The sequence below is a fragment of the Meles meles genome, chromosome X (genome assembly GCF_922984935.1).
Source record: "Meles meles chromosome X, mMelMel3.1 paternal haplotype, whole genome shotgun sequence".
NCBI lineage: Eukaryota > Metazoa > Chordata > Mammalia > Carnivora > Mustelidae > Meles > Meles meles.
In genome coordinates, this window is record NC_060087.1 from 70,482,868 (window position 1) to 70,495,474 (window position 12,607).

Sequence of the window (12,607 nt, forward strand, 5' to 3'; positions counted from 1 at the left end):
TATTATCTCAATGAAGTATACAATAATCAATACAACCTTCTAGTTTCTAAACCATTTTTTAATATAGAATATTTGGATTTTGGAAGAAGCTTTAGAAAGATCCAGAATATATAATCAAATAACTATTTCCTTCCAAGGAATAATAAGACAAACAATGGTTCTTCTTATTCTTACTTATATCTCTTTCTAGGCTCATTTTCATCAATGATATTATGTTTTCTGAAACATAATCCCAGAATGGGAGAAACTGAGATAGAACTGCCTGGGTAGGGATGCCTGGGGGGATTCAGTTGGTTAAGCATCTGCCTCTTGCTCAGGTTGCAATCCCAGGGTCCTGGAATTGAGTCCCGCATCAGGTAAGAACTTGCTTCTCCTTCTGCTAGCCACTCCCCCTGCTTGTGTGCACTCTCTCTCTCTCTCTCTCTCTCTCTCTCTCTCACACACACACACACACACACACAAATAAATAAATATTAAAAAGGAGAACTGCCTTGGAATATTTACTGTTAGATTTGATATGCTTTCATGGGACCATGGTCCCCAGAGAAGATAATCAAAATTACATGTGGGTGAGTGTTTGCTGAGACCTTGATATGTTGGGTATTATGTACTTTTTAGCGAATTCTGACTAATGCCTCCAGTCCTCTTGCAACTTGTTAGTAGGCAATAAATGCAAATTTTAAGATGAGTGATCAGTGTCAAGGGTTCAGTTAATGTAACCAGGCTTAAACCATACAAATTTACCATTCTCACTTTTTCATTCACTATTATATACATCAACAGACAGCATGAAGAAAGTTAATGTTAAGAATGGATGAACTATTACCTCTTTAGGGATTACCTCTGTAGGTGTTAGCAAGTTCTAAAATAGATTTGTTCTTCCATCACCACTATGAAACCCAAATCCATGTACTCATGGAAGGGGTTATAGAATACACCACTTCTCTATAAAAACTCGTATGTCACTTAAAGCCTGAACTACCTACTAGAATGTCACTATCGTATATTATTTTGGTTTTCACTTTAATGATTTACTGCATGTATCACCTTTCCCAAAGGTCCTATAAATAACTCAAAGGCAAATATGTCTGAAATCCAACGTATTCATTATCTACCCCACCTCACAAAAGAAAGTTTCCATCTCTTCCAGTATCTCTATTTCAGAAACTACCTTTCTACTTTCAAAACTTGAAATCACTTTCTCAATATCTCTCAAATGTGTGAGTTTCTTTTGACCACTGCTGGAACCATTCTTAAAATTGCTGTCAACTTTCACATGGGCTACCACAGTAGTATCCTAATTTGTCTTTTTCTTCCATTATGTCATCCTCTTGATTTTCTACACATCAGCCGAAGTAATAATTTCAAAATATAAATCTATTATGTCATTTTGCCAATTCCTGATTAAAACCCCTCAAAACTTCCCTTTGTACCTGTGTGCACTAATTCATATCTCTTTCTTACCTCATCACCCACAACTTACTCAATGTCTGTACTCCTTCCACACTAGATATTTACTTTCTCAAAGGGTCATGTTTCCTTCTACTATAGACCTTTCATCTACTTACATTATTAAAGTTTCTTATTCAAATTTTTAGCACCTACTCACCCCCCTCAGATCTCATCTCAAAAAAGATCTTTCTACTCCCCAAGCCAGGTAAAATCCTCCTGCTATATGTTTTCATAATATTATAGATCTCTCTGTCACTGGAATTTTACAGTTATTTGTGTGGTTCTTTGAGCAATGCATGCTTTTTAGCCAAGACAATTACAGTTAAGCTCTATGAAGGAAATACAGTAACTGGTTTTGTTAGCAAAATGGTTTGCATAAAGTATGTGCTCAGTGTTTGTTAAATGAATGGGTGAATCAGTGTTCAGTCTTTACATTCATAGTCTTTGGTATAACCTAGCAGAATGCTGAAATCATAGTAAAGACATAATTATCTTGGGACCATGGCTTGATATTGTTCTTTAGATTGAACAACAACAAATGGTCAGAATTTCCACACTAGCTTTATAACCAGGAACCTAAATTTAGACTTTTGAATTTTAAAAAACACAGGAAAATCAAGAGAATATAGTGCCTAGTTTCTTAAAAATGCATGTGATGAAAATGCAGATAAATAAAAATATCAAATCAACTACAGTAGATATCCTTTTACTCAAAAAAAAAAGTGGACAGGGAGTCAAGATGGCGGGGAAGTAGGAGGAGGCACCATTTCAACCTGTACCCTAAAGTGAGCTGATTACCTACCAAAGAACTCCGACCACCCATGAAATCAGCCTGAGATCAGAATTATACACGTCTGGATCTCTACAGGAGCAGAAGACGCCAGTGGCAGGTAAAGCAGACTGGGAACATCCGACTGATATCAGAAGATAAACAAAAGGGGGAGGGAGCCACCAGAGGTGACTGATCGGAAAGTAACACCCCAACACGAGAGTGCTCTGCGTCTGGGGACCAGCATTAACTTGGAGTCTGGTTGAAAGCACTCAAAAAACAAACAGCAAAGGATCGCGGGGGGTAATAGTGGGAACCTGGGCAGTTAGGGTCAGGGACCTAAGTCCCCGGACCCAGGACAGCCTCCCCTGGCGTGGAGCCAGAGAGAGTGCGGTAGAGAAATCAGGTCTCCGTCCCTGAGCCGCCAGTGCACCTGACCCACCAGCGCACCGGAGAACGAGTGGGGTCTGGCTCCCGTGAGGGGCTGGGAGCCTGGCCAGACAGCAATCCTGAAACGTGCGCGTCCCACACCCTCCCTTGGGATAGGTGCTCATAGGCGCTAGCCTGGAGCTCTGGCAGCCGGAAAAACCAGACATTCCCAGCCCGGGACAGCGGGAAAATCTCAGTGTGCGACCTCTGCTCCGAACCTCTCTGGCGGTCTGGAGCTGCCTAGACAGCCACCGCTGCCCTGGTTTTGGGTACAAAGAGGAGCTCCTGCATCCCCAGGGACAGTGACTCAGAACCGACTCTGCCAGCAGCTTTTGCAAAACAGTCTGAGGCTTCTCTCTGAGAGGGAGGTTGGGGTGCTGTTTGCTCTCCTCTAAACCTCCAAAAACCATCAAAAGCTGTCAAGGCGAGAGAAAGCAGATGAAAGAACATAAAAACCCCCAGAGAACAAAAGGCTGAAAAAAACAGTTTCCTGAAAAAAAAAAAAAAAAAAAAGAGCTCACCCCCTTGAGGGGAGCCAGAGGACCTAACTCAGGGAACATCATTGTCTGAAAACCCACGTGGCAGGCCCCTCCCCCAGAAAACCAACCAGGAAGGAAGGAAAAAAAAAAAAAAGACTACAAGAGAACAATCACCACTACTTCATAAATACAACTTTTATTTTTAACTCTTTACCAATATTCTGGCTCTTTTTTTTTACACATACAGATAATTTTTTAACCTATTTATCATCACACTGAGATGTCCAGTACATCAAATTCTTTAATAACCTTCGAACCTGAACTTTTTGATACATACACCCGTGTTTTTCTTTTGTTTTTCTATTTTTTAAATTCTTTTTTAATTTTAACTTAGTTTAGTCTAGTTTATTCTTTTTTAATTTTTATTTTCTACTATACATATAGAGTTAAACTTCAAGGTAATCCCCTTTCCCCAATCAATGCTACCCCTATAGGCAAACCAGTTTCTAATCCCCCTGTAACTTAGGAAAGTTGAGTCCCTTAACAAAAACATCAAGATACCTTCAGGAAGAATCAAAATAACCTTCCTCACCCACACTGAGAATGTATAACCATTCTCCCAATTTTTCCTTCTGTCAGCGTTTCTGTGAATTTGTGTTTGTCCTGATAATATATAAACCTTATACTTGGGGTTCTTTCTGATGAGGTTCTTCCCTTTTTTTTTTTTTTTTGCTTATATATACATATTTTTTTCTCTTGTCATATACTTTTATCACTCTTTTTGTCTGTCTGTTTTTGTTTGTATACTCCACAAATCTTCCCTTGTGGCCCATTTGGGCTGAGCCTTCTCTTTTATCTTCCCTTTTTTTCCTATCTCTCTCTCTCTTTTTTTTTTCCTTTTTTCTTTCCCCCTTTTTTTTTCTTTCTTCTTCTCTATTTCTTTTTCTTTTCTTTTTTCTCTCATTTGGGTGGGGAATCCTGATTGCACAGAAGCGTTCCAGGGTGCACATTGACTGCACCACAATCGATAAGTCCAGCTGTATCTGTTTAGTCATCTCTTACCAAAATGACTAGGAGGAGGAATACCCAACAGAAGAAAAATACAGAGGATGGGCCTTCTGCAACAGAGCTAATGGCTATCGACATAGACAATATGTCAGCAAAGGAATTCAGACTAACAATTACCCAGGCAATAGCTAGGTTGGAGAAAGCCATGGATGACCAAACAGAATTGATTAGGGCAGAACTGAAAGCCACCAGGGATGATGTTCACAATGTTAGGGCAGAACTGAAAGCCACCAGGGATGATGTTCAAAATGCTCTCAATGAGTTCCAATCCAATCTAAATTCTCTAAAAGCTAGGGTAACTGAGACAGAAGATAGAATTAGTGATCTGGAGGACAAACAGATAGAGAGAAAGGATCAGGAGGAAGCCTGGAACAAACAGCTCAGAAGCCACGAAAACACAATCAGGGAAATAAACGATGCCATGAAACGTTCCAATGTCAGAATTATTGGAATCCCTGAAGGGGAGGAAAAAGAAAGAAGTCTAGAAGATATAGTGGAAGAAGTTGTCTATGAAAATTTTCCCAATCTCACGAATGGAAACAACGTTCATGTACTAGAGGCAGAAAGATTTCCTCCCAAGATTTTAGATTCTCGAAAGTCCTCACGGCACCTTATCGTTAGAATGGGGAATTTTGTTTCAAGAGAGACCCTCTTAAAAGCAGCTAGGACAAAGAAGCTTCTTACATACAGAGGAAAGCCCATTAGAATAACGTCAGACCTTTCCACAGAGACCTGGCAAGCCAGGAAGGGCTGGCAAAATATATTCAGAGTACTAAATGAGAAGAACATGCAACCAAGAATACTCTATCCAGCAAGACTGACATTTAAAATGGATGGAGAGATAAAGAGTTTCCAAGACCGGCAAGGCTTAAAAGACTATGCAACCACCAAGCCGATACTGCAGGAAATATTAAGGGGGGTCCTATAAGAGAGAAAAAATCCTAAGAATATCATTGAACAGAAATATAGAAACAATCTATAGACAGAAAGACTTCAAAGGCAACATGATGTCAATAAAAACCGATCTCTCAATAATCACTCTCAATGTGAATGGCCTAAATGCGCCCATAAAACGACACAGGGTTGCAGATTGGATAAAACGACAGGACCCATCCATATGTTGTCTACAAGAGACCCATTTTGAACCTAAGGATACACCCAGACTGAAAGTAAAGGGATGGAGAAGCATCTTTCATGCCAATGGGCCTCAAAAGAAGGCCGGAGTAGCGATTCTCATATCAGATAAATTAGATTTTAAACTAAAGACTGTAGTCAGAGATACAGAAGGACACTACATAATTCTTACAGGGACTATCTGACAAGACGATCTAACAATTGTGAATATCTATGCCTCAATATGGGAGCACCCAATTACATAAGAAAACTATTAATCAAGATAAAGAGTCATATTGATACAAATACAATAATAGTAGGAGATCTTAATATGCCTCTCTCAGAAATAGACAGATCATCGAAGCAGAAAATTAATAAAGAAATAAGAGCATTGAATCAAACATTGGACCAGATGGACCTCATCGACGTATACAGAACATTCCACCCTAAAACAACAGAATATTCATTCTTCTCATGTGCACATGGAACCTTCTCCAGAATAGACCACATACTGGGTCACAAAGCAGGACTCAACCGATACCAAAAGACTGACATTATTCCCTGCATATTCTCCGATCACAATGCTTTGAAACTGGAGCTCAATCACAAGGAAAAGTTCAGAAGGAACTCAAACACCTGGAAGCTAAAGACCACCTTGCTTAAGAATGCTTGGATCAACCAGGAGATCAAAGACGAACTTAAACAATTTATGGAAACCAATGAGAATGAAGACACCTCGGTCCAAAACCTATGGGATACAGCAAAGGCGGTTCTAAGGGGGAAATACATAGCCATCCAAGCCTCCCTCAAAAACATTGAAAAATCCAGAATACACCAGCTCTCTCTACCCCTTAAAGAACTGGAGAATCAACAACAAATCAAACCAACTCCACATGCAAGAAGGGAAATAATCAAGATTAGAGCAGAGATCAATGAGGTAGAAACCAGAGATACAGTAGAACGTATCAATGAAACTAGAAGCTGGTTTTTTGAAAGAATCAATAAGATTGATCAACCACTGGCCACACTAATCCAAAAGAAAAGAGAGAAAGCCCAAATTAATAAAATTATGAATGAAAAGGGAGAGATCACAACTAACACCAAGGAAATAGAAACAATCATCAGAAATTATTACCAACAGTTATATGCCAATAAGCTAAGCAACCTAGATGAAATGGATGCATTCCTGGAAAGCTACAAACTCCCAAAATTGAACCAGGAAGAAATTGACAACCTGAATAGACCGATATCTAGTAATGAGATTGAAGCAGTGATCAAAAACCTCCCAAAAAACAAGAGCCCAGGACCTGACGGATTCCCTGGGGAATTCTACCAAACTTTCAAAGAAGAAATAACACCAATTCTCCTGAAGCTGTTTCAAAAAATTGAAGCAGAAGGAAAACTTCCAGACTCTTTTTATGGAGCCAGCATTACCCTGATCCCCAAACCAGGCAAAGACCCTACCAAAAAGGAGAATTTCAGACCAATATCACTGATGAATATGGATGCAAAGATTCTCAACAAAATCCTAGCAAACAGGATCCAGCAGCACATTAAAAAGATTATCCACTATGACCAGGTGGGATTCATCCCTGGGTTGCAAGGTTGGTTCAACATTCGCAAATCAATCAGTGTGATAGAACACATCAATAAGAGAAGAGAGAAGAACCACATGGTCCTCTCAATTCATGCAGAAAAAGCATTTGCCAAAATCCAGCATCCGTTCCTGATGAAAACGCTTCAAAGTATAGGGATAGAGGGAACATTCCTGAAATTCATAAAATCTATCTATGAAAGACCCACAGCAAATATCATCTTCAATGGGAAAAAGCTTGCAGCCTTCCCGTTGAGATCAGGAACACGACAAGGATGCCCACTCTCACCACTCTTCTTCAACATAGTATTAGAAGTTCTAGCAACGGCAATCAGACAACAAAGAGAAATAAAAGGTATGCAAATTGGCAAGGAAGTAGTCAAACTCTCTCTCTTCGCAGATGACATGATTCTTTATATGGAAAACCCCAATGACTCCACCCCCAAACTACTAGAACTCATACAGCAATTCAGTAACGTGGCAGGATACAAAGTCAATGTACAGAAATCAGTGGCTTTCTTATACACCAACAATGAAAATACAGAAAGGGAAATTAGAGAATCGATTCCATTTACTATAGCACCAAGAACCATAAGATACCTGGGCATAAACCTAACCAAAGAAGTAAAGGACCTGTACTCGAGGAACTACAGAACACTCATGAAAGAAATTGAAGAAGACACAAAAAGATGGAAGACTGTTCCATGCTCTTGGATTGGAAGAATAAATATTGTTAAAATGTCTATACTGCCTAGAGCAATCTATACTTTTAATGCCATTCCGATCAAAATTCCACCAATATTTTTCAAAGAGCTGGAGCAAATAATCCTAAAATTTGTATGGAGCCAGAAGAGACCCCGAATTGCTAAGGAAATGTTGAAAAACAAAAACAAAACTGGCGGCATCACGTTACCCGATTTCAAGCTTTACTACAAAGCTGTGATCACCAAGACAGCGTGGTACTGGCAGAAAAACAGACACATAGACCAGTGGAACAGAGTGGAGAGCCCAGATATGGACCCTCAACTCTATGGTGAAATAATCTTCGACAAAACAGGAAAAAATATTCAATGGAAAAAAGACAGTCTCTTCAATAAATGGTGCTGGGAAAACTGGACAGCGATATGTAGAAGAATGAAACTCGACCATTCTCTTACACCATACACAAAGATAAACTCGAAATGGATAAAAGACCTCAACGTGAGACAGGAATCTATCAGAATCCTAGAGGAGAACATAGGCAGTAACCTCTTCGATATCAGCCACAGCAACTTCTTTCAAGATATGTCTCCAAAGGCCAAGGAAACAAAAGCAAAAATGAACTTTTGGGACTTCATCAAGATCAAAAGCTTCTGCACAGCAAAGGAAACAGTCAACAAAACAAAGAGGCAACCCACGGAATGGGAGAAGATATTTGCAAATGACAGTACAGACAAAAGGTTGATATCCAGGATCTATAAAGAACTTCTCAAACTCAACACACACAAAACAGATAATCATATCAAAAAATGGGCAGAAGATATGAACAGACACTTCTCCAATGAAGACATACAAATGGCTATCAGACACATGAAAAAATGTTCATCATCACTAGCCATCAGGGAGATTCAAATTAAAACAACATTGAGATACCACCGAACACCAGTTAGAATGGCCAAAATTAGCAGGACAGGAAACAACGTGTGCTGGAGAGGATGTGGAGAAAGGGGAACCCTCTTACACTGTTGGTGGGAATGCAAGTTAGTGCAGCCACTTTGGAGAACAGTGTGGAGATTCCTGAAGAAATTAAAAATAGAGCTTCCCTATGACCCTGCAATTGCACTGCTGGGTATTTACCCCAAAGATACAGATGTAGTGAAAAGAAGGGCCATTTGTACCCCAATGTTTATTGCAGCAATGGCTACGGTCGCCAAACTGTGGAAAGAACCAAGATGCCCTTCAACGGATGAATGGATAAGGAAGATGTGGTCCATATACACAATGGAGTATTATGCCTCCATCAGAAAGGACGAATACCCAACTTTTGTAGCAACATGGACGGGACTGGAAGAGATTATGCTGAGCGAAATAAGTCAAGGAGAGAGAGTCAAGTATCATATGGTCTCATTTATTTGTGGAGCATAACAAATAACATGGAGGACATGGGGAGATGGAGAGGAGAAGGAGTTGAGAGAAACTGGAAGGGGAGATGAACCATGAGAGACTATGGACTCTGAAAAACAACCAGAGGGTTATGAAGGGGCGGCAGGGGGGTGGGGGGGTGGGAGGTTGAGGAACCAGGTGGTGGGTAATAGGGAGGGCACGTACTGCATGGAGCACTGGATGTGATGCCAAAACAATGAACACTGTTATGCTGTAAATAAACAAATAAAAAAAAGTGAAACATTCTTTTTCACTATATTGTTGGTTAACCATCAGATTACACATTTATCATACAATAATTCCTAAATTTTGAAGACCTATATTAAAATAAATAAAAGAAAAGCATGCAGTGCTAAAACTATACTGAGCCGACCTACATTTTATTTTGAGTATTTAGAATGTAGTTTAATATCTTCCAGTGCCCTGAATGATCACCATAAACACAAGTTGCCACTGTCTTTCAAACTGTCTGGAAACAGTTGTTTAATGGAATATTTCAATTAAGGGAACATATCTCAATGTTTTTTCCATAACAATAAGTCTAGTATGGCTGAAAGGACTGATCTGAGGGTAATATTTATTAACATAAATGCATGTTCCTTCATTAGCAGGTTTTAAAACAGAATACAACTGGATATGAATTTGTACAAATTCATATTTGCATTTGTCAGAAAGATGGGCATACTCCAAAAGGTCTGGTCTGCAGATGGGTATTACATTTTAAGCTGCCAAACTCTAATGGCCAGGCATTGTAGGAAACCTTTTTAATACCTATCTTAGTTTTTGTACAATGCCAATGAATCTCCTTCCTCTACTTACTACTCTAAATTAGATCAAATTTAATATGGTTACATTCAGTTATTATTCTCAAAGCTAATAATAAAGAATTTGAAATGTATCTGAGCCACAGATATGAGAAAAATATAAAAACGAAAAACAATGTTTAATTAAGACCAATTAAAATGAAAGAAGAAAACTAGCACAGTATCTTTCATTTGATGTTCACTTAACACATAACATTGTCTAGAAGCATTGGAAAAAGACATTTTGGGGTAAAATATGTATTTCAGCAGGCATGTATAAAACCCTGTTATACAGTTTTCAGTAAATGAGGACAGTGTTTTAGCAACTGAACTGTGACTGATAAAATATTCAAATTTGAATAAGTTGTAGGAAGAAAAAAAACCAAAAAAGTGTAGAATTCATTTTATTCCCTTCCACAATGGGACTTTGAAGAGTTAATTACTTTATCAAAAAGTCACAGTGGTCTATCTACCTGAAATTTTTTTACCCCATCATTCCAAGTGGCTCAAAGTATTGGGTAGTCCACATTTTGTACTGAACCCATATCATGTGTTCTAGTACCTCCCAAATTTTGCCCCATTCACCCAATATCCCCAAATTCACTCTCATCAGAGCAACTGGAGACCCTAAAAAGAAAAGAAAATAAAGTAGTGATATTGGGCCATTAATTCGAGGGCGGAATAAAAGAGTCAGAGACATAGTAGGAGTAGTGTTCAGAGTGAATAGCAACAAACCTAGAGATCCTTACTCCTAGGGAAAGAACAAATACACGACCCACATATAGTTTAACTGAATCATTTCTGTCATTAATTTCCCCAGACTCCCACACAGATGCATAAGCCATGCTATAGTTTAAACACTTGTGTTTCCCCACCCCCTCAAATTCATATGTTGAAATCTTTGAATTGAATTAGTATTCTTATAAAAGACACTCTACAAAAATTCTTCACTCTTTCCACCAGGTGAGGACACACAAAGAAGGCACCATTTACAAACCTGGAAGAAAGCCTCACCAGAATACAACCATTCTGGCACCATGATCTTGAACTTCCAGCCTCCAGAGCTATTAGAAATAAATTTATGCTTTTGTTTTTTAAAGATTAGTTATTTATTTATTTGAGATAAAGAGAGGGAGAGAGTGTGTGCCCAGGCAGGAAGAGGCGCAGAGGGAGAGGGAGAAGCAGACTCCCCACTCAGGATCCCCAGTGCGGGGCTCAATCCCAGCACCCTGGGATCATGACCTGAGGCTAAGGCAGATGCTCAAACAACTGAACCACCTAGTTGTCTTTAAATTTATGTTGTTTACAAGGCACTCAGACTGTGGTGATTGTTATAGCACCCAAATGGACTAATACAGGCAACAAAGTAAACTATTAGCTTTCTGGGACCTTTCAGATTTATGAAAACCTGCATTCATTTTAATGTAGTACTTATTTATATATATGTTGAGCTTGATAATATCAGAACTGAGTTCCTTGAATTCCCAAATAGAGATTCATTTCATTCTTTAGAGAAGGCTTAAGGCCCTGTTAAAGACTCTGAGCACTATTCATTATGCCACAGATTTTCAGTGTGGTAAAGAGAGCTCATGCATTAGAGAAAACTGAAGGCTTGTTAAAATTTATATAAGTGAGATATACCCCCATGTTAATTAATCAAATCAGTGGGATGGGGCCAAGGCACCTACATTTTAGAAAGCTATCTTGGTGGTGCTGACACAGTAAAATGTGACTATATCTTCTTGGCAATTGGAGGAGAGTAAGTAGAATGCTCCTATCCAGGTTCTGGGTTTGATACGAAATAAAAATTGGAATGGGGAGAAATGAGAATCATTGAGATCAGTTAAGGGCCAATTTCAATTTTCCAGTTGAGAGATGAGGGTTTGAACATTCAGAGGTAGAAACAACAACGTTTTGTAAAGTGATTTGACCATGGTTCAAATTTACATAGAAAGAAAACTGGATTAAAGTATCTGATTACATGTAGTAGTGTCTCTATACAGCAGAATAAGGAAGAATTCTTCAACTAAATACCTCTCTGAGGCATACATCACTTTAAATACAATAACAATTGCATTTTAACTTTTTCTTTCTTTTTTTCTTCCTTTTCTTTTAAGAAAGAGAAGCATCAAGTGGTGGAAGAGGAGCAGAGGGAAAGGGAGAGAAAGAATCATAAGCAGGCTCCATGCCTATCACAGAGCAGAAGCAGGGCTCAATTTCAAGACCCTGAGATCATGACGTGAGATGAAATCAAGAGCTCACCACTTAACCATCTGAACCACCCAGGCATCCCACAATGACAATTGCATTTAAAGTACAATATCAGGTCCAAATCAAAGTATTTGAGGCAAGAGATATTAAATTCCACCTTTCCATAATGTATATTGATGACAGGATTATGTATACACATAACAAGTAAAAGTAAACAGGACACAAGTAAAATGTCCATTTTCTCTACTATTACTACCAATTTTGATTTTAAGAAATTACTAAAGACATGTTGAGTAGTCTAAGGTTCATATATACCCTTAAAATCCTTTTCAGGTGGGGCACCTGAATGGCTCAGTGGGTTAAAGCCTCTGCCTTCGGCTCGGGTCATGATCCCAGGGTCCTGGGATTGAGCCCCACATCGGGCTCTCTGCTCGGCAGGGAGCCTGCTTCCTCCTCTCTCTCTCTCTCTCTCTGTCTGCCTCTCTGCCTACTTGTGATCTCTGTCTGTCAAATAAATAAATAAAATCTTTAAAAAAAAATCCTTTTC